A 23,263-nucleotide genomic window follows, 5' to 3' on the forward strand; every position below is an offset into this window, starting at 1 on the left:
GGTAGTCCACGATCAATCTCGGTTTATCCGTGTTTTTTTTGTCCACCGCTCTGGACTCTCTGATGAAACCTCTCTTCAGGTTTTTGTCAATAAACTCCCTCAACTCCTGCATTTCCCTGTCTGACATGGCGTACAGCTTGCCCACGGGGAGCTGGGCCCCAGGGACCAGGTTAATTTGGCAGTCAAAGTCTCTATGCGGTGGTAGTTTATCTGCTTCCCTTTCGCTGAAGACCTTGCTCAGGTCAGCGTATTGTTTGGGCACCTTCCCTTTGTCCGCCACTTCCATCCCTGCTAGGGAGGCTTTTGCCCCTTCTGGCACCTTTCCCTCTTTGCAGTGTTCCAGGCAATGTGCTGACCCAAAGGAGACCACTCTCTGATGCCAGCCCACTAGCGGGTCATGCAACGCTAGCCAGCTCATTCCCAAAATGACTGGCGCCCCTCCCAGGGTGGCTACATTGAATGCTATCCTTTCAGTGTGCCTTGCTACCCTCATTACCATTGGGACGGTCTGTAGGCTAACTTCTCCCCCCAACAGCTCCCTCCCATCGATCGTGGTGACCTGCAGGGGGTTGCTTAAAGGGAGTGTCTGTATCTGGTGTTCAGCTGCAAACTCCTTGCTCATAAAATTACAGGAGCTGCCTGAGTCCAACAGCGCCTTGGTCTTTAGTGGGTATCCGTTTGCCAGCTCTAGCAGCACCTCTATTACTAGAGCTGGTCTTGGAGGTTCCGGAGTGGGCACTTTTACTGCTCCTTGGCCTGTCTGCAGTGCCCTGACAGCGGCAGACAGGCGCTGGCTTTTACTGGCTCCTGGACTTCCTCCTCCTTCCCCCCAACAGCTCCCGCCATCCCTTGCCATTCCTTTCTTTGTGGGCAGACTCTGGCAAAGTGACCTGGCTGCTGGCAGAGGTAACATTTCTTGGCGCTCTTTCCCTCCTTCTTCCTCCCTTCACTGGGATTTGAAACTGCGCGCGCGCGCGCTGTTCCAACTTCCATCGGCTCTCCGGGCGGGAAACTGGGTTCTGGAATCTCTGGAATGCGGAAATCCCTCCAACGCTCTCCTTTCCCCTCCCGCTTCTCCAAGGCTCTTGCCTCCTGGCGCGCTCCAATGGTCAACGCTGATTTGGTCAGCCGGTCCATAGACTCCGCCCTGGGCGCCCGGGAAAGTTCGTCTTTCACCGCCGAAGAAAGCCCCTCATCAAAGAGCATTTGAATGGGTTCCGCCGATAGGTCCCACCCCAATTTATGTATCAACATTGTAAACTCAGTCCAGTACTCACGAACCGATCGGCTCCCCTGTTTGCAAGCCATCAATTGTCTGCGCACCAGTCCCTGTTCAATCTCGCTGGAAAACATCAAATCCATGGCGCGAAAAAACTTCCTCGCGTCCTTCAGCATGTCACTATTCCCTGCCATCAGGGGCCGGACCCAGTCTCTCGCCCCCCCTTCGAGATGGCCAATCACAAACGCCACTCGCGATGCCTCATCGGGAAAGTCGTTAAACTGCAGTTCAAGAGCATACTGCATCTCTGTCCTAAAGGCTTGGTAGTTCCTGGGGTCCCCCCCAAACTTCTGCACCATTCCTGGCATCTTTCTTGCTAGTGTAGCGCCTTCTGCCTTTTCTGCATCCTGCGCCCTCCTTTCTTCTAGCCTCGCCGTTTGCATTGCTAGCTGGAGTTCCAAAACTCTGCACCTTTCTTCCAGAGTTGGACCTTCTCCAGCTCCTGCTGCTCCTCCGGCTCCAGCTGGGTTGCTCATGATGCCTCTCTGCACAAGCTGCTTTCAGGGACTGTCCGATTGCTGTGATGGGATGGTGAGCTGCTTGTGCGTAAAATCCTGATCCCTCAGAGCTTGGCTAAGTTCCCAAACCTCTGTCTGTGATGGAGCTCCTTAAGCATGGCTCCATCAATCGCTCGTTGAATCGGACAGTGGGCGTTTACGGAACTTCTTCCAGCATAAAAGCTCCTTGACGGAAACGCGTCTTCTGGACTCTCGGCGTGACAGTTTCCGCCGAGGAGTGGGTGTGCCTACGGGAGGTCCTGAAACCTCTCCACTGTTCCCGCTTGAAGTATCTCTGAGCTCTCCCTCCGACTCACTTTCCCTTGTAACTCCACTTCTCCCCCTGCTGGTCCCCTCCTCCGCTGAGTGGTCTCTCTCACCCTCCATGAGCCCTTTCACCTCCTTCGTCTCAGATGACAGTTCCCTGACATCTGCCTTCCGCTTTTGTAAATAGACTGAAGCAAAGACGTTACAAGCTAAAGTCTTTGAAAGCTTTTGGCAAAGGATTAAGTTTCCATCGGTTTAAAATACAAAACCCCCCTTGGAAGCAGGAGAAGAGGGGGAAATTTTGGACCTAGTGAGCCTGCAGGAGAGAGTGAAAAATCAAATTACCACTGCTCTGAACCTGGGAACGGGCTGCCAGATGTCGTTTGGAGAGAGTGCATTGACAGAACGGATTTGACAGCTAGTTAAATAAGAGTAAGATACTGTTTCCATTGTCCTCTTCTGCGTTTAAAAAGGAGGAAAAGTAACTGAAAATTGAAACTATCTTTAATGCTTGAGTTGTGCCTGAAAGAACTAATACAAGTGGAGACTGTTTCCCTCTAGAGGGAGCTTTTGAAACTGTTACAGGAGTGTAACTGGGGGATTTCCAGCTGCAGATAAGGATTCTGAGAACCAGAGATTGACCTTGGACCATTTAAAAATGTTGACAGGAGAGGCCATTGCAAACTGTTTTATGTAAGATAAGCTGTTCGCTGGGACAGCTTCACAAGAAGATGGATGACATGACTTTTAAAGTTGATAATTTGGAACAGAAAGTGACTAATTTGAGTCAAAAAGCGAACACCAACACAGAAATAATTCAGGACTTGGTACAGGAACCCACTTTGGCAGGACAAATGGTGGAGGAGAAGGAGGAGAAGGAGAAAGCTGCTGTTGTTGAACATAAAGTAATACAAGCGGGATCCGTGGCTTTACAGAAGCAAATTGAGGACTATAAGTTGAGGCCTTTTATGATTGAATCTAGGAAAAGTCAGACTTTGAGGATTGGATCCCAGCTTGGACTGAAGAAGGAAAGTTGGAAAGATCCCTCTATGCAGGGATTAACTGACTTCTGGGACAAGGACTTGGGCTTGGAGGAGATTGAAGTTTTGGGGGCCTTTGGATTTGGAGGAATCTTGAAATATGTCCTGAAATCCTTTATGGACTTTAGCTTCAACTATGGAAATTTGGCTGACCTGTTCAGAAGGAAGAAAAGTATTGATAGGTTGGAGTTTCCCCGAGATTTGCTCTTTAGCATTAAAGAAAATGAAGAAGACCTGCAGAAGGGACTTGGAAAAGAGTTAAGAGCCTCGGACATCAGATCACCAGGTTGATGGACTTTATGGAGTTGACGGAAAGGACTGGCAGAGTCCGAAACCAGGGAGAGGAGATGGTGGAAGAAGATTGAAAAATTTAAAGTTTATATATAGACATATGGTAAAATTAATGAGTGATAGAAAAATGGTGGAATGAGTTTTTATGGGCTTAGCAGAAATGTTATAAGGAGTTAAGCATATATAAGTATTTTAGTTTTAATGGAAAATAAGGTTAAAAAATAAGTTATTTACAATATGATAGAAAATGGAGAAAGATGGAAAGGATTTGCTGAAACAATTAATAGAAGTGGAATACAAAAAGGGAGGTGAGAGGAGGTTGAGGAAACAAGGGAATGAAAGATAGAGTACGGAAAAGGGATGATGTATGTTTTTAAATTGTTTTTGTTTTGTTTTATTTAGGGTTAAGGTTAGGGAGTGGGTTTTGTTTAGTTTAGTTTAATGTGTTTAGTTTTGAGTTTAGGTTGTGTTTTGCATTGTCTATATACTGTATTGTATTGTTTTTTTTCTCTTTTGCTTTTTCTCCTTTGTCTTCTTTTCTTTTTTTCTTTTCCCTTTTTGTAATCTATAAAAGTAATAAATATTATTTTAAAAAAAGAGAGAAGGTAGACAACCTGTACCATGAGTGGGAAGGAAGGCAACCTAATCATAACGACACACCACTTTCTTGCTAATTTCACAGCTACCACCAAGTCAATATCTTTATTATCCTCTGGTTGCCTCCACTAAACAGCTCTTCAACCTTCTGAACTTTAACTGTCCCAACCTATTCCTAATACTAGGTAAAGTGGTATAGCAAGGAAGCAGACAAGTTTAATAAATGAAAACAGGGACATTCTTTTTTTAAAAAAAATAATTTTTATTAACTGACCAATCAAATCAAATCACATCACATAAATTCTGAATTACAAAGCCGAATTTTAAATTTTTGTTGAGGGGACCCATATTTCAAGATCCGAAGGAGGATTCCGATCATCTTCTTGTTACTGCGTTCATATCCAAATCAGTCCAAATAAAGTTCATAATTCTATCCAGTCTTAACTTGCTGTTTCCACGTCTCATCTTGTTCGTATATTTTTTCTTTTTTCTTTAAGATCTCTTCTGATAATCGCCTTAAGCAGAAAAACACCAATTATATCCTGTGTGGATTTTTCCGTTCGTCCAATCCTCATATCGGGATGGTTTCCATATATCATCACTTTCATAAATAACATTGCTCTTTCCATCATTAATCTCAGGATCTGTTGTTCTTAAGTCCCACTAAGAAGTCTCATCCACAATACAAAGCCAGCTCTTTTCCTTCTCCCATACTCAAGTCCTCCGACAGAGCTTGCAAATATGGCGACGGTATTTTTAACTGCGTCATTCCAGAGCTCTTAAACCTTTCACGCTCTTCTTAAAACATGCTTTGGTTAGAAAATTTATCTCCACACAGTCGTAAATCCACAGCTTAAGTCATTAAAACAGCATTTCTGACTTGTGAGGGGGGGGGGATTCTTGTTTAATCACATAGAGGAAAGAAAGGAAAGTTTCCCCCCCTCCCCCATCCAGTCCCTTTGCCATACCGAGTCTTGGCATATCTTCTCATGATTGATTCTTGTTCCTCTGACTCGTCTTGTTTATCAGATAACTCTTCAGTTAGCAGTCTTTACTCTCCCTCCTTCCTTGAAATATGTGCATTCGCTTCTTCCTAATTGTTCCTTTTGAAGTTCTTGCAGCTAGCGGCGCGGATCAGAGACAGCATCCAGGAGCACCGAAATCCACAGGAGGGCATTCTGCCTAGTGCCCCCATCCCCACAAATTCGGGGTGGTATAGGGCACAGCAGGCAAGGGCAGCCCCCCACAACCTTGGGGGGGGGGGTAGGGAGGCTATTTACTCCCATCACAGCCTCCTAATTACCTCCCGTGGGTCGGAGAGATGTTATTGTCAGCCATCTTCCGATGCGTCCCTAGTGGCCCCTCGAAAACAGGGACATTCTAGGCCTGGGAGAACCAGTGTTCTGCCCTCCAACTATACAACTCACATCATCCTTGACCACTCAGCATGCTGACTGGAGCACATAGGAGTTGTAGTTAAAGATATTTAGAGGGTGCCATATTGACTAAACCTATTCCAGACTGAGTCCCATTATCACATCAAGAACTGTTTGGCCATGTCCTTTTGCCCCATTTACACGTTGCTCTAGATTTGTCCCTGCCCAGGTGACATTATATTATGCTACTATTCAATAACCTGCCTTCACTGTACTCATTCTTGTTTAGACAAGCCTGCCTAGATGATTAGAAGCTGAGGTAATTTAATCTGTTTTAGTATTTTAACTTTTGTATGCTTTAAAGTATGGGACGCGGGTGGCACTGGGGTCTAAACCACAGCCTAGGCCTTGCCAATCAGAAGGTCGGCGGTTCGAATCCCCGCAACGGGGTGAGCTCCCGTTGCTCAGTCCCTGCTCCTGCCAACCTAGCAGTTCGAAAGCACATCAAAGTGCAAGTAGATAAATAGGTACCGCTCTGGCGGGAAGGTAAATGGTGTTTCTGTGCGCTGCTCTGGTTCGCCAGAAGCGGCTTAGTCATGCTGGCCACATGAACTGGAAGCTGTCTGCGGACAAACACCGGCTCCCTCGGCCTATAGAGCAAGATGAGCACACAACCCCAGAGACGTCCGCAACTGGACCTAACCGTCAGGGGTCCCTTTACCTTTACCTTTTATGCTTTAAAGTATAGTTGTGGTTTATTTTATTTTAAAGTTTTAACTTTTGTCAGCCACTTTGAGGTTTTACAATCAATTGGTGTGTAAATTTTATGAATCATAGAATTGTAGAGTTGGAAGGGACCCTGAGGATCTTCTAGGCCAACTCCCTGCAATGCAGGAATATGCAGATGGCCCGTATGGGGATCAAACCCAAGACCTTGGTGATCCTTCATTTCTTCTACCAGAGATCATGGATGTGCAGATAAACTTCCACAAACTACACTGGACATTTGGTCCATGCATAACTGACTGTTGCAGAATTTACAGATGAAATTTCATCACTTGGATGTGTTTTCTGGTATCTGTCATTTGAAGTCATAAATCTCATACAATTCCAGGTCTTGCATACTGGATAACATTCTTATTGTAGAAGCACATTTTTGTTCTTGTAAGCATATTGCTATGGGAAAAGGAGGAGGGAAGGTTTCATTATTCTTGTTGTTTTCCATTCTAATACGCTTTGTTATATTTTCTCAATAAAAACATTTTTTTTTTTTAAAGAATAGGTTGGATCCCAAGAATCACATCTGCAAGAAAACTCATGCAAGGGGATTTTTCTGCATCTTATCCACTGCTACCACCTTAGGCACCTAAAAGTAATTGCTGATAATGTGAGGAGAAAAGTGGGGGGTGGGGAGTTCCTTTTAGAATTTTCCTTCCTGCATTGCTTTCACTATTATCCGGACCAACCTTTCTTAACCTTGGGTCCCAAATGGTGTTGGTCTACAACTGCCATCATCCCTGACCACTGATCCTGCTAACTAGGTGTGATGGGACTTGTAGTCCAACAACATCTGGAGACCCAAGATTGAGACAGGCGGATTTTGACAAATAAGACTTGGGGCATGTTTGGTAGGGAGGGATGCTTTGGTGGTTGAGTTTGGCTCATGTAGAACTGAGAATTCCCTTTGATTTGGATCTGAGCCAGAGAAGGGCTTGGGGGACTCTCATCTGAAGCAGGCTTTTAAGAGCCCCCAGAGACTGGGCTCACCCAGACTTCCTTTTGTGCTGCACTTTGCAGGCACATGTCTGCATTTTAATGCTCCATATCTGGGCATTTCCCCCCCCCCCCGGGCACTTTCCCCAGGAAAACCTATGTTTTACCTTTGAATCAGGATTGATGTTAACCAGTGGAAAACCTGATTGCCGTTTGCTCCAGTCCAGCAGTAAAACATGGGTTTTCCCAGGGAAAGAACTGGATATGGAACTTTAAAGTCCAGACCTGTACTTAGAAATATGACACAAAATAAAAGTCTTGATGAGCTCATACTTTCAAGCTGGGGGTAAAGGACCAAAGCACATTGGTCAAGAACTTGCTTTGAACTAAAAAAAGGCTCAATCCATGGTGTCCCTTGTTATTAATCTGGGCCCTGCCAAATGGATCAAAATGGATGACACTATCTGGATCATCAGAATAAGACAGATAGGGCTGGGAAAGACCCTTACCTGGAACCCTGGAGAGATGCTGCCCATTAGTGTGGACAGTTCTGAGCTAGGTAGACTTCAGTATAAGACAGCTTCCTGTGCCAGCATCCCTTGTTATGTTGTAACTGTTAAAGGAGCCTCAGTATGCATAGTCATTTTGTAAAATTATAGCAGCCGACAGGTATTCTAATTAAAATGAGAGCGCGAGAGATCCAAGATTGAAGTCAACCCACCTCCTGGGCTAAAAATTGAGGAAAATTTCCATAGCATATTTGCAGGCCACGTACTAATGAATGCTTACAATTTGATGCCTTCCTCTGCTGTTTTTATAACATGTTGTGGATTTATACTGCAATCACATTAACAAAAGGAGCCCATCACCATATTTGCTTATTACACTCCATTACAGTACCTGTGCTCCCTTGTTAAGGTATTCATTAACCTTTTCTGAGCTCATAATAAGAAATCTGAACTAATGGAGGTGATAAACTGCATTCTGAAAATGAGAACAGTTGTCATATATAGAAAGTTTAATACACTTACTAAATTGGCCTATTTTTTAAAAAAATGGAACAAGGTGCACCCCTTTTTAATCAGTGCTAGCTGTACAAAACAGAGATGTTTTCTGCTCATAAAGAACAATGAATATTTCTGAAGTTAAATGCCACAGAACATTTTAAATCTTTCTAATGAAAGGTTTCTCATTTATTATTTTTATGTCTCATTGTTCCCCCACCATCACATGAATTCAAACTTGATTATTGCTGAGTTCTAAGTATGTATACTTAGAATTAACAACTACAGTGGACGCTCGGGTTGCAAACGTGATATGTGCGGGATGCACGTTCGCAACCCACAGCATTCACAACCTGCGTCTGTGCATCTGTACATGTGCGGGTTGCGATTTGGTGCTTCTGCGCATGTGCGAAGCTCTGTTTAGCACTTCTGTGCATGTCCAACTGCTGAAACCCGAAAGTAATCCATTCCAGTACTTCCGGGTTTCGGCGGTCCACGACCTGAAATAACGCAACCTGAAGCGGCTGTAACCCGAGGTATGGCTGTACTGCAATACATAATGCATATCCATCTAATAATATAGACATGGTGAAAGGAAAAGGGAAGAGAGGAAGGTGATAGGGCTTGCAATCAGAGTATGAAATTTTGCCCACCATATGTGACATCAAGTGTGGGGCCATGTAGAAACATGGCTGCTTCCGTAGTAGAGAATTCACATACAAAGTTGGTCTCTGCAGCTGATGGGCAGTGAGTTCAAGCCTAATTGGTTTGGCTGTGTGGACAACCTTCCCATGAGGAAGTAATGTATGCAGCTGATCGCTGCAGAAACCAGCCTTGAACTATCTGCCTACCTGCTGATAGGCAGAGCATTTAAGCCCAATGATCAGCAGCTACAAAGAACTGTGCAGGGCTTCTTGCAAGCCGTGAGTGGTCTTGAAAGTGAAGTCACAATCTTCCGCACACTTCCATGGAGCACCTTTAAGAGGTAGGTAGTTTGTCTGATGTCAGACGATTGACATGTGGGTGGTCTCATCCATCTGTCTAAGTTGACCTATGAAGAGAGACAAGTATCTGGCCCACTGGGATAAAAATAACACCCACCCTTAATGTAGGAGATACCAGATCTCCAGGTAGGGCTCAGAAAGCCGCCTATCTAAAAGCCTGGAGAGCAACTGCCAGCCTTTATAGGCCAGGTATGAGGGACCTTGGACAAATGCAGCCATCCAGGCCTCTCTCCAAGGATTACTTTCTCCATAGCCACCAGGATGCATCCTCCATGAACTCTGATAGTGCCTTTTGCTTACCTGTAATGGAGGGTATAGAAGGGTATGTAAATGCATGTAGAAACTGGCCAACTGTAGTAAGGTAATATTTGCATTTGTTGCTCCACCCACATCTGCTCAGTTCAGCAGGATTATAATTCAGGCCTCTTTGTGATCCAGGAAAGGATTTGCATAGGAATCTTGTTAAATGAAGGGCTTTCAAATTTTCCAGCTCTCCTGTTTGAACCTTCCACTCACCTGTCAAATTTGGTCTGCTAGGGGAGGGGAAATAAAAAAAACCTGCCCCCCTGCCAAAAAGCTTCCCCACCTCTACTCTAGACTCATCCCCATGACACATTTCCATGCATATTCTCACCATTTAGTGTGCATTCCACTATTAATAAAACCTTGATGGATATGTGATGGTTTGATGCTCTTATATCAAATTCCTAAAAGAGGCCTACAAGACAACAACTGGTTAACCATTGCTAATTATTCAACAGATTATCTCACATACATAATTACAGGTTTTTGGTCCACTGATTCTATGTAAAATATTGGCCAATAAAAGCCCCAGTTAATCTGACCTTGCTGTAAAAGGTATTATGAAGTGTCTAAAGCTATTAGCGAGGACCAGGATATGAAAGACAAGAACTACTTCTACGTTAAAATACTCTGATTATTTGATGACAGTGCATATGAAAGCAAGGTCAATTACTGGTTCCTGTTGGCAAATTCATTTCGAAACTCGGCTGTGGTTGAAAGATGCAGCAGAATGAGGAAGCAAGGACCCGAGGTGGTACAATGGATGGACAGTTCCATTCGAAAGTGCAGGTGGGGATTATTATTTTTCTACTATCTTCTGTTTAAAAAGCCAGCTGGGAGAAGAAAACTGGCAACACAGCAAATAAGGTATTCAGGTTATTTATGAATTTGGGGAAGTGGCCATTGGTCCATCCAGCACAGTATTATCCACAGAATGCAACAGCTCTCCTAGGTTTCAGATTCCCTGGAGATGCCAGGGTTTGAACCTGAGACTTCCTGCATGTGAAGCAGATGATCTACAAATGAGCTACAGACCTTCCCCAATCTCTCTCTGTGTGTGTGTGTGTGCACGCACACACACACACACACACACACACACACAGACACAGAGAGAGAGATGGGGAGAGGGAGAAGTTAATAATAATATCTCTATCTGCTTGTTGAGGTTGCGTGGTCTATTTTGCCATCACAACCTATACAAAATCCAACGTCAGCTCTTAAGAGGTTTGCCCTGGGTAGATTCAAGGCATTAGGTCTGCTCCATACCTTCCCGTCTATGCATGGAAGAGGACGAGGGCAGTCCCAATATCCATGAGTTAAGTGAACTGCTGTTAGCTGCTCCATTAAAAAAAATGCAATTGTGGTACCTGGCTAAGTAGAGAGTCTATACATGCACACAGCTGTAGGCATGTAGACTCGTTTTTTCTCAAGTGTGTAGACTTTCCACCTACAACCTTGGATCCTAGATGCTACTGGACAACAACTCCTGTCATCACTGTCTATTGGCTAAGCTGACTTGAGGTAAAGGGAGTTGTACTCTAACATCAGCAGGGAGGGAGACAAGGTTGAAAAAACACTAGTGTGGACTATGTGTATGAAGGTGAACATGAACATAAGTCTATTCTGTACAATTTTATATCATTATTATGCAAAGTTGGACATGATCCATGGGGTTTCCATTTGTATCCAACATTTGATGGACTTATCCCCCCACCAAGATATTTTTCCCACCAGGGATATACTGAACTAAAGAATGAGGGAATCTTTCTGCTCTTTGGCCCAGTGCTCTCCCAAAGAGATGTAACATATCCTCCAGCATGGTTTGTGGACTGGCCATTGCCACAACTCAAAAATACAAGAACTGGCTATGCTGGAAACCAGTGCTTTTTTTCTAGAAAAAGAAGTGCAGGAACTCCCACCTTGTTGAGCTTTTTTTGGAAAGTGCCAAAAAATGGGGCGGGAGGGCAGAAGTAGTATACTGGTCCTTGCACCTACCTCACCTGTTGTTTTACCTTAATTCTTGAATGCCTGAAGAGGGCTATCATCTTCTAAAATAGTTCTACTCTACACATGGAGACATTCTAAAAGGCTTCAAATGCATGCAGCCACATTATTTCTTAACCTGCATCTTACAAAACTCACTTTATTTCTTGTATTCCTTTTCACAAAGAGCAGTGAATGCAGAAAGCATATACTATAGTTTTAACAACATGCACCAGCTTGTAATACAGCAGCCAGGTTCTTGTTTAAGGCATTTCAGCCTATTCCACTGTTGCTGGGGTATAGACCCCCCCCTCCAAAGACCACATTCTCTTCTGAACAACCTTTCTAGGGCCACATGTCGGAGATTGGCAGGGCCAGAGGTAAAAGTGGGCAAAGCAACAGTAGGCTAGCTTCTACATACACTCACACAGCCCTCTCTGTCCTCCATCCAGGCAAGTAAGAGGACACATTCAAGATAAGCAACAACACTCAAGAGGATGCAAATTGCAGCCAGTGAAGGACATGGCTTAGGGCAGGGTGTGTGACTGAGGAGTGGGTCTGGTCTAGGGAGAGTTCTGAGGGCAAGATAGAAAGGTATAGAGGGCCACATTCAGGCCTGCATATCCTCATTCCTGCCCTATTGTCTCCTACTCACACCCTCCCCCCTCTACTCCTTTGCTCTTCAATTTCCTGCCTACTTTCCCCTTCATTCCAGACTTGCATGCAAATTTCTCAAAACAAGCCCTGGCTTGCCACAGACTCTGTTTCCACAATTGACCTTCCTGGGTGTCTGTCCCAGCACTATATCTGGCTCTGATCCTAAACTCACTCTTTTGCTCTTGTTGGTCATTAGACAGCTTTTGTATGCATGCTGAAACTCCTCTCTGTAGGAAGGCATTACAAGCATTAGTATAGTCACAGAGTGGAGTTTAATACCGCTGTTCCATCCTCCATCATTCTTAGAGGGGATAATGGCAATGGACACTTTTTATGTCTGAAAAGGAGCTCCATTAAAACTTAAAAGCTTGCATTTCCTTGCCAATGGCTGGTCCAACAAAGATATTGCCTTCTGTAGGATACTGAGCCCTCTCAAAGCATCCTTCCCTGATTTCTGTCCAACCCATGGAAGGATATCAATTCCTCCCCCCCCCTCCACCATATGTCTCACTGTGAGCAATAACCCACTGTGTCCAAATTGGCAGTATCATCAGAAAGACGAGACCTTCTTCTCTCTTTCCAGTGTTTCCTATCTGTGGCCAAAAGCTCTGCCTTACCGAAATTGTCAATTCCATCTGCCAGTAGCCTCTCCGACTTGCATTGCCATCTGTCAGCTATTGACCTATTATTCCTCCTGGTTCTGATACCATTCTGCCTTGTATCCATGGCATTTCAAAACATTCCCTGCTGCCTAATTCTCCTCCCAGAAATAAAGGCTGACTGACAATGCCATGTTATATTCAAAAACTAAATCACAACAGTGCACTGTTGCCTCTTTTGTATATGCAAAGCTCCCCAATGGATTCCAAGAGTCTCATGCAGCCGGTTTAATGTAACATCCAAATTGCAGGATTTCTTATGTATTCCATTTCCACAATTGATATATACCCACAGAGAAGGAGAATATGTGAATCACATTCACCCATGGCTCCTTTCCCTCCTTGGTTTTTGAAGTAGGTGAAAGTGTTCTTGGGACAATTAGAGTGGCTAAGCCAGGCATAGGCAAACTCGACCCTCCAGATTTTTTTGGGACTACAAATCCCATCATCCGTGACAACTGGGCCTGTTAGCTAGGGGTGATGGGAGTTGTAGTTCCAAAACATCTGGAGGGCCAAGTCTGCCTATGCCTGGGCTAAGCCATTCAGGAGAGATAGGTGATATTCAAAGTCAGATGTACTGATACTGGTTTCGGTTGCATTAAAGCAGGGATCACCAATACAACACCCGTAGGAACCAGTGTGACCACCAGTATGCTGCTGCTGAAAAGCTCCACAATGCATCACAGATTGTTTGCTCTTTCCATTCACTTCCTATGTGCACTGGCCCATTCCCTCCTACACTGAGCATCCACTATTAAACATTGTATATTTCACTGGATGCCTGGATTTAACACCTACCCTCCCTTCCATGATGGAAGGTGAAAAATGCTTCTCTCTGTGAGTGGCCTGGAGGTGGGTGATATATGTGCCTTTTTCCATGGGGGGTGTGTTTGGCTGACTGGAGGCATGCCCACACCATTTGTGGTTCTATTTTTTAAAGCTCTTTTAGATGTGGCAGGCATTTTGATTTTTTTGCCACACCCACCCGGGGCCATTTTGTGAGTGCCACCCACTGCACTTCCACCCCCACCCCCCAAAAAATCCAATATGTCTGCTGACCCAAGGAAGGTTGGCAGCCCCTGGATTAAGGTGGTGGTTCTATTATCGTGCAAAACATTGATTAATATTTAAATGTTATTGCATGTGTTTCTTTAACATTGAACTTACAGGTTTTAACCCTTTTTTAAATGTATGCCACCCTAGTATTGTAACTGATGAAGGGTAGTTAACAAATTGACTGCTTAAATAAATAAGTCTGAACGAATATTTCATTGCAGCCGGCAACAGATAAATAGCAGGTGAAATTAGTGGGGGAAATGTGGACTTTAGATTTGGGTTAGCAACCTGTAGCAAAGGGGGTGTATAATCCCTTCTGTTCCCAAGCTACATACTTCAGTGATCCTGCTCTGCATCTATGTACGGGAGAAAATGTCAATGTGGTTTCACTCAGCATTCCCCCCCATCTTTTTGTTTGTTTGTAATTTTTTTAATTATCATTTCATTTTATAATGTATATACATGTATATAATGTATATGGCTAAGCCACTTCTGGCGAACCAGAGCAGCACACAGAAACGCCGTTTACCTTCCCGCCAGAGTGGTATCTATTTATCTACTTGCACTTTGACATGTTTTCGAACTGCTAGGTTGGCAGGAGCTGGGACCGAGCAACGGGAGCTCAACCCGTCTCGGGGATTCGAACCACCAACCTTCCGATTGGCAAGTCCTAGGTTCTGTCCACAGCGCCACCCATGTCCCATATAAAACATAGAGAACTATTATAACAAAAGAAGAAAACTAAAAGATGAAAAACAAAACTATAAAACAGGCACATAGAATGAGTAGTTGTACATGAGTTAAAATAACAAAGCCCAAGCAAAGACTATTGACTTTATCAGATCATCTAGTTGCAGATTTGTCAGGCTTGTAATGAGGGTTGTCTTGAAAATGATGGTTCTGCTATATAGGACATAAAAGAATGCCAACTATATAAAAATGTGTCTGGAGGTTCTAGTCCTTGTTGAAATCTCAAATTACACTTGATCTTGTCTACTATATTTAGAGTGAACTGTAGCAAGGAGTGCCTGGCGTGCTCTGGTCCATGGGGTCACGAAGAGTCAGACACGACTAAACTACTAAACAACAACAGTAGCAAGAGTTCAGATTTTGGGCTGTTTTCCGTTAAGCTGCAGTTACTATTTGGGCTGTCTATATCTTTTTTTTTTTTTTTTATAATATATTTATTAAAGTTTTCAAATAAAGCATATATTAGATAAGCACTTATCATTGTCCATTTAACATCTCTCAATTGTTACATGGGACTCCCCCACACCTCCCGCATACACTTACATCATTATTAAATTAGTTTCAAACAAATTATCATTTAATTCATCTTAATTAGTAATCTTAATTTGGTTTGACATATAATTCAACCTTAAATCTAATTTAATGGTAGACAATTGTCTGCACTGGCATCCAATTCAGCACTCAGCCAAATTACAATATTTTTGTAAATAAATCTTAAATTTCCTCCAGTCTTCTTCCATCCTTTCTTCTCCCTGGTCTCGAATTCTGCCGGTCATCTCGGCTAATTGCATATAGTCCATCAGTTGCATCTGCCATTCTTCCACAGTGGGTAGCTCCTGAGTTTTCCAATTCTTGGCAATTAATATTCTTGCTGCTGTTGTTGCGTACAAAAAGAATGTTCTGTCCTCTTTTAACACACTCTGGCCGACAATACCCAGGAGAAAGGCCTCTGATTTCTTAGTGAAGGTGTATTTAAACACCTTTTTTAATTCATTATATATCTTCTCCCAAAAGGCCTTCACTCTAGGGCAGGTCCACCAGAGGTGAAAAAATGTTCCTTCATTTTCCTTACATTTCCAACATTTGCTATCAGACGAATGGTATATTTTAGCCAGTTTAACAGGGGTCATGTACCATCTATACATCATTTTCATCACATTTTCCTTCAACGCATTACATGCAGTGAAGTTCAGCCCAGAGGTCCACAACCTTTCCCAATCTTCAAACATAATATTATACCCAATATCCTGCGCCCATTTTATCATTGTTGATTTTACCATTTCGTCATGTGTGTTCCATTTCAGCAGCAAGTTATACATTCTTGAAAGTACCTTAGTCTTAGGTTCTAACAGTTCAGTTTCTAACTTTGACTTTTCCACTTGGAATCCTAGCTTTTTGTCATTTTTAAACACTTCTTTAATCTGAGCATAGTGTAACCAGTCTCGCACTTTGTCTCTCATCTTTTCTAAACTCTGCAATTTCCAGTTGTCACCATCCTTTTCTATTATCTCCCAATATTTTGGCCAGTTGGCCTCCATATTGGCTCTTTTCCGAGCCTTAGCCTCCAGGGGTGACAGCCACCTCGGAGTTTTATTCTCCAGTAAGTCTTTATATTTTGTCCAGACATTAAAGACTGATTTTCTGACAATATGGTTCTTGAAGGCCTTATTTATCTTAGCTTTATCATACCATAAATATGCATGCCATCCAAACGCATTATTAAAACCTTCCAAATCCAAAACATCCGTATCTTCAAGAAGTAACCAATCTTTTAACCAGCAGAAAGCTGCAGCTTCATAATACAACTTTAAATCTGGCAGGGCAAAGCCCCCTCTTTCTTTCGCATCTGTTAATATTTTAAATTTGATTCTGGGCTTTTTGCCCTGCCAGACAAATTTAGAAATATCTTTCTGCCACTTCCGGAAGCACTCTGTCTTGTCTACAATCTGCAGTGTCTGAAACAAAAATAACATTTTTGGCAATACATTCATCTTGATGGCAGCTATTCGGCCTAACAAAGAAAGTTTTAGTCTTGACCAACTATCCAAGTCTCTCTTAATCTCTGACCAACATTTTTCATAATTATCTTTAAATAAACTCAGATTTTTTGCTGTTATATTTACCCCTAGGTATTTAACTTTTTTAACCACATTTAGTTCTGTCTCTTTCTGAAGCTGTTCCAACTCAATATCTGTCACGTTTTTCCCCAAAACTTTAGTTTTTTGCTTATTTAACTTAAATCCTGCCACTCGACCAAAGTTTTGAATCAGTTGTAGTACTCTTTTCAAACTAGACTCCGGCTCCTGTAATGTCAGAACTAGGTCATCTGCAAAAGCTTTAAGTTTATATTGTTTCGCTCCGACCTGAATCCCTTCCACCAACCGGTCCCCCCTAATCATATTCAGGAGCACTTCCAGAACCGAAATAAACAGTAATGGGGAAATCGGGCAGCCTTGTCGTGTACCTTTTTCAATTTTAAACTCTTCTGTAACCACATTGTTAACTATCAGTTTAGCCTTTTGTTCTGAATATATTGCCTCAATCCCGTTCTCAAACCCCCGTCCCACTCCCATTTCTTTTAAATTCCCCTTCATAAATTTCCAAGAAATGTTGTCAAAGGCTTTCTCCGCGTCTATAAAAATTAAAACTGCTTTAGTGTTTATGTTTGTTTGTAAAAGTTCCAATATGTCTATGATGTTCCTTGTGTTAGTAAACATATGTCTGCCCGGGAGAAAGCCTGCCTGGTCTTTATGGATTATCTCACTTAAAACTTTCTTAAATCTTCGTGCCAAAACATCTGCAAATATTTTGTAATCCACATTTAAAAGGGAGATGGGACGGTAATTCTTGAGTTGTGTCTTTTCAGTTTCTGACTTTGGAATCAATGTGATAAATGCTTCTTTCCACGATTCAGGCGCCTTCTTCCCCTCCATTATTTCATTACTGACCTCCAACAAAGGTTGTATCAAATAATCCTTCAATGTCTTGTAGTAGTTAGAGGTCAGTCCATCTGGCCCTGGTGATTTGCCCTGTTTCAAACTCAGGATGGCCTGTTCAATCTCTTGTCGTGTTATTTTGCCATTTAAAATTGTTCTATTTTCTTCTGACAGCTTTGCTAATCCATTTCTCTCCAAAAATTGTGTAATCTCTATTTCATCTTGTGGCCCTTGAGTATATAACTTTTTAAAATACCTCTGGAAGCACTTTCTAATCTCTCCCGGGTTCTGAATGTTCCTTCCTTCAACCTCTAAGTTTGTTACTGTGTTTAATCTTTGTCTCCTTTTCAACTGCCAAGCTAGCAGTTTCCCACATTTATTTGCCGATTCAAAAGTTTTTTGTTTCATTATTTTAATCTTCCATTCTATTTCCTGATTTATCAGCTTGGAATATTGCGCCTGATAAAGTTTAATTTCTCTCAGAATCGGTTGGGACTTCGGGTTAGATCTTAACTTCTTCTCCAACTCTTTGATACTTTCCAGAATTTTATCTTTCTTTTCATTTTGCAGTCTTTTCTTTAAGGAATTCTGTTGAATCAAGAACCCTCTCATCACAGCTTTACTTGCATCCCAGATAGTTCTTTTTTCCACCGTAGTGTTCAAATTAATCTCAAAATAGTCCTTTAAGGTTTTTTGGGCCTTCTTTACAATTCTTTGATCTCTAAACAGGCCATCATTCATCTTCCATCTAAAGGAGCCGATTGGGATCAATGTCATATCCATTCTCAAGGCGTTATGGTCGGAGCATGTTTTGGGGCAGATTTCCACCTTCCTCACCTTAGGTGCCAGACTTCTAGTTATCCATATTTGGTCGATTCGTGTCCAAGTCAGTTGAGCTTCAGAAAAGAATGTTCCTTCTCTTCCCAGGGGGTTTCTAACTCTCCAGATGTCAACCCAGTCCATATTGTCAGTCATTTCAAAAAAGGTCTTAGGTAGTCTTCCCTCTTTAGTAATGTTCTGGTTCTGTGACTTATCCATATTTGTTGATACGACCCCGTTCATGTCCCCCATCATGATGACGTTGTTGTAATCCAGATAATCCAGCATGATCTCGTGCAACTTCTTATAAAAGTCCGATTTTCCTTCATTTGGAGCATAAATTCCTAATATCAAAATTTTTTCTCCTTGATACTGTACTTCTATTGCGAGGATTCTTCCACTTTCATCTTTAAAGAGAAATTTTGGTGAAAGGCTCTCTTTTGCATAGATCACTACACCTCTCTTTTTAACTGTATCCGATGATATAAATTCTTGACCAAGCCTTTTATTTATTAACACCTTTCTATGGAGCCTAATCACATGTGTTTCTTGTAAGCATATAATGTCCAATTGTTCCTTTTTTAGAATATGAAAAATTTTAGACCTTTTTTCGGGACTGTTACAGCCATTTATGTTCCAACTCAAAAGCTGCAGAGACATCCTGGATAGATCTGGTTATTCTTTCTGGGGTGGTACCTTGTTCTCCGGTCCTTGAGGATCCGAGGGGGCGGGCTCCCCTGGAAGTTCTGGCGTTGGCAATCCAAGTCCTTTGTGGAGGTCTTCTCCGTGTGCTCCCAAAAACTTGTCTCTATCTTCCACTGTTTTGATTTTGATCTTTCTCCCTCTGTAGGTAAAGGATAATCCTTGTGGAAACTCCCACCTGAAGATAATTGCGTTGCTTCTCAACAGTCTTGCCAATTCCGTGTAGTTAGATCTAAGGTCCAGCAACTGCTTAGGAATGTCCTTGTAGATTTCAATTCTCTTGCCCAAAATGTCTAGTGACTTTTCGTAGTGCAGGCCCAAAATCTTGTCCCTTTCCTCCTTTGATCTCAGTGTTATCAAACAATCTCTGGGCTTCTCTGTCCTTCTGACTCTGCCAAGCCTGAAAGCAGATACAATTTTAAAGTCTTTTTCCTCTAACTTCCAAAACTTGGCAAATTCCTTAGTTAAAAATTCAATAAAATTATCTTCTTCCACCTCTGGTATTGACCGTATCCTCAAGTTGGTCTCCCTGTTTCGCAGTTCTGTCATCAAAAAGTAAATCTGATGTTCTCCAACTTGTTTGCTGAGTGGTCTTACTTCTTTCTCAAGTTCTTCCAATCTTTGACTAGTATCTTCAGCCAGTTTACGATTTTCACCTACAGCCTCCTTTAATTCTCCAATAGACTGGGCATTCTGTGCAACTTGTCCAGTCAGCTTATTCAAGCTTTCTGTGTTCTGTTCAATTTTAGCTGTATGCAAATCAGCCTTCTTGTCCAGAGCCTCCAGTTTCTCCAAAATTTTCTCCAAGACAGAGCTACTTGTCCCTGAAGCCATATCTCCCAGGTGCAGCTCCTCTGTCTCACCCTCCCCTGCCTGTATTAGGGAGGCCGCCTCTATGTCTGGAGGCAAAGTGGAAGGCAAGGCCGGCACAGAAGATCTACGCTGTGAGGCTGCAGATAAAGTTAGAGTTGTTTGTTTAGTCCTTCCTCTTCTCCTTGCGCCACTCATTCCAAAGTTATCTGTAATCCAAGGTCAATCCAAGTTGTTCCCATGAGAAAGCAGAGTCCCAGATACAATAGTCAATCAGAGGCCGGGAAAGGGAAAGTAAAACAAAGTCACTGCTGTAAGTCCAAAATCCTCTAGAGGGAGCTTAATACGTCTTCAGGGAAAAGATCAAATCCAAGTTAAACTTATAAATTTAAATCCATGTCTATCGCCTCCACATGTATTATTTTTAGCAGAGTAAAACTTAAAGCAAAACAGTGTTTCTTACAGTGCCTTGACTGCAACAGTTTCAAAGTATCCAGTTCCAACTCAGAATGTTTCAAAATCTGAATTCAATGTATCCAAAGTTGCAAACTGGTGCTCATCCAGGCAGCTCCAGCATCAGAGATTCTTATTTATTTTATAATCCACTGGTGCCACAGAAGAAGAATATCAGTGCACCCCGAATATAACCAGCAAAAGTCAATAGCTCAAAGTCTTTCCCTCAGAAAACTGCTTTAACAGGGTGCCAGCATTTAGTTAACGCATAACTTTTTGTCTCCACTCCTCCTGCTCTTTGCTTAAAGTTCAGTATAGCGGGAGATGGGCTTCCTGCTTATCCTCACTCCGTTTTCAGCCAGATTTCAACTTTTTTAAAAAAGTTTTAAAAGTTTCATAAAGTTCTCAAAAAGTTTCAGAAAGTTGACAAAAGTTTCAGAAAGTTTTCAATGTCCAAATTTACTCACGGGTTGTAGTTTCCAAAGTTCAGAAAAGTTGCAGGAAGAAAGGACAGCGCTGACCGGCAACAGCAATGCGGCTTCACTTCGCTGTTTGCGCAACGACCCACAGCGCCGCTACCCCCTCCGCGATCCGGAGCCCCTTACGGGGTCCCTTCAACGTTTTGGGGGCTGCTTCTGGCGCCCGCCGGGTCCCGAGACCACAGGCTTCCGCCACCTGTGGTTTTCCTGAGTGGGTCTCCGCTTCGCCGTAGCGGACGACCCGTTTACAGCGGAGCTCCCTTCTCCTTACTCGGAGAAGGCAGCCATTACCGGTCGCGCCGCCTCCGGAAGTGGGCTGTCTATATCATATATAAAACCAATTCTTTTGACAATATATTTACATTATCATCAAGGAAATATTCAGCAACATTAATTTTGGACAACAAACTATAGTTTCTTTAGTAATATTTATCATTTCTGTCAAAATTTAATTCCCAAAATCTTGCACCAACTGATATTCCCAGCATAAATAATGATATAAACCAAGTTTATTGCAACCCCATCAACAATTATATGATATAGAAGGTAGGTGTGTGTGTGTGTGTGTGTGTGTGTGTGTAATCTATGTAATAATTTTAAGGAGTTTTCCTTAAGGAAACTGGAAACTGATTTTAAGGGTCATGGTTTCCAACTTTTATTCCAATCCTTGATTTCCCACCAGACTTAAATTCAGTTTCCCACATGACCACACTACTGTGATTTTTTTAAAAAAAGTTCCCAGGAAAATTCACCAGCATTTCAGTGTAAATTACTTCCTAAAACGCACTTTTATATGCAATTTTGCATAATATGTGCATTTTTGCAAAACAATTTTCTAATACAATTCATTTTGGCATGTTATGTTCATGAAAGCATGCATTTATATACAGACTTTACCCTGGTATGTGCATTTTTTGTATGCATTACTTGGCTGGAAAACTGAAATACAAAATTCAGAGAAGCGCAAAATTTGAAGGATGGTTGGCATTCAGTTCACATAGCATTTAGGGAAGCATAAATTAGGTAAGTTCACCTTCAAATCTGAACTGAATCACATTTATTTCTCATTCCTGTTTGCATCCTCATTGGGTTTTTGCCTGCCTAGATTGTGCCCTTGAATTGTGCTGTTGCTTACCTGGAGAGGAAGTATCTGCCTGTCTCTCTCTGTGTGGAAACATGGCTTTTGTGTGCCTAAAATGTAACCCAATGCATAATAGGCAAGAGTCGCATCCATCCCTCTGCCTACTTTTGCCTCTGGTCCCACCCACCACTGACATGCAACCACAAGAAGTTTGCCCACAAGACAATGCTGTTCCAAAATTATTTTGTCATCATTAATAGAAGCCCCTGGGGACTGTTTTGAATGGAGGAATGACGGAAAAAACTTCTTAAAGACTATCCATACCAGTGATTTTCTTGCTCAATCTCCCTCCACATCTCCCTCCCCATCTCCCTCCACACAGTGATTCTCTCCACTTCCTTTGCAGGGCTCGATATTGCTACTTGCATTGGCATGTTCTATCTACAGTATATTGTAACCTCAAAGGAAGGGAAGCAGAAATAAAAGGCACTTTTGAGCAGAAATAATAGACGGCAGGAAAAGGGTGAAGTACTTCTTCCCCTCTTACTCCTCTGCTGAAGAGCCAGCCTCCTGAGGCTGCTTTTTATTTTTTTAAAAAATTAATAATTTCTAAAAAATAAATTTTAACTTTTTTTTATTTAAAATTAAAATTTGCATGTTATATACTGTTTACTCAAGACCACAGAAAGCTGTTTCATCCTGAGTCAGACTCATTATTGCCAACACTGACTGGCAACAGGTCTTCAAGGGTCTGAGGCCTACCTAGAGATTTAACCTGGGACTTTCTGCATACAAATCAGATGCTCTACCAGTGATCTAAAGTCCTTCCTCAATACTTTTAGGGATCAAGATTACTAACAAAAACATTTTGAAATATAGCTGGGAAGGGTAGGAGCCATGTATTTATGAAAATGAATGCATTTCCTCTACCCCAAATGAATGTTTTCTTTTAAGGGTTTTGTTTTGTTTTAAAATCAAAAGCCAGTTGAAAAAATACATTGTGTTCACGTGTTGTGAGCCTACCCTTTTGTTTTCTGAAGTAGATCTCATTTTGACGGCGGTGGAAGCCTTGACTGCTTTTCTGTCTGTGATCTGTGATCCTATTCAGTTAACAAAAATCACTGAAGTTCTCTGTTTGCCTCATCAGTTAAGAAGCAAATAAAGGACAAATGCATATGGGGGGATGTGCAAAGATATCAGTTTGTGCTCTGAACAATTAATTATGCAGACAGCATATTAAGAGGGGTTCTTTTCTTAATCAGAATGTGTTAAAGTAGAAGGAAAATATTAACCCTTTCCCCCTGCACCATTTCCCTTCCCTGAATTGCAAAGGTGCAAACAGCAGCCCATGGGGGAGTGTCTGGGAAATGGCAATCACACACTGTGTTCCCAACCTGCACCAAAAACCTATGCCATTGCTTTGTTTGGAAAAGAGCGGAAATGTTTGCTTCTGTTTTAACATAGACCAGCAGATGTCACAGAAGTGATGGTAACAATACAAAGAAGG

The 23,263-nt window shown here is 42.3% G+C and overlaps 1 long non-coding RNA gene across 1 annotated transcript in view; it reads right to left on the reverse strand.

Annotated features, from left to right (window-relative positions):
* LOC310754396 overlaps positions 1-23,263 on the reverse strand; it is a 215,624-nt gene that overhangs the window by 146,512 nt on the left and 45,849 nt on the right. The window lies entirely within an intron of this gene.

Source organism: Podarcis filfolensis (assembly GCF_964270895.1).
Source record: "Podarcis filfolensis genome assembly, chromosome: Z".
Lineage (NCBI taxonomy): Eukaryota > Metazoa > Chordata > Lepidosauria > Squamata > Lacertidae > Podarcis > Podarcis filfolensis.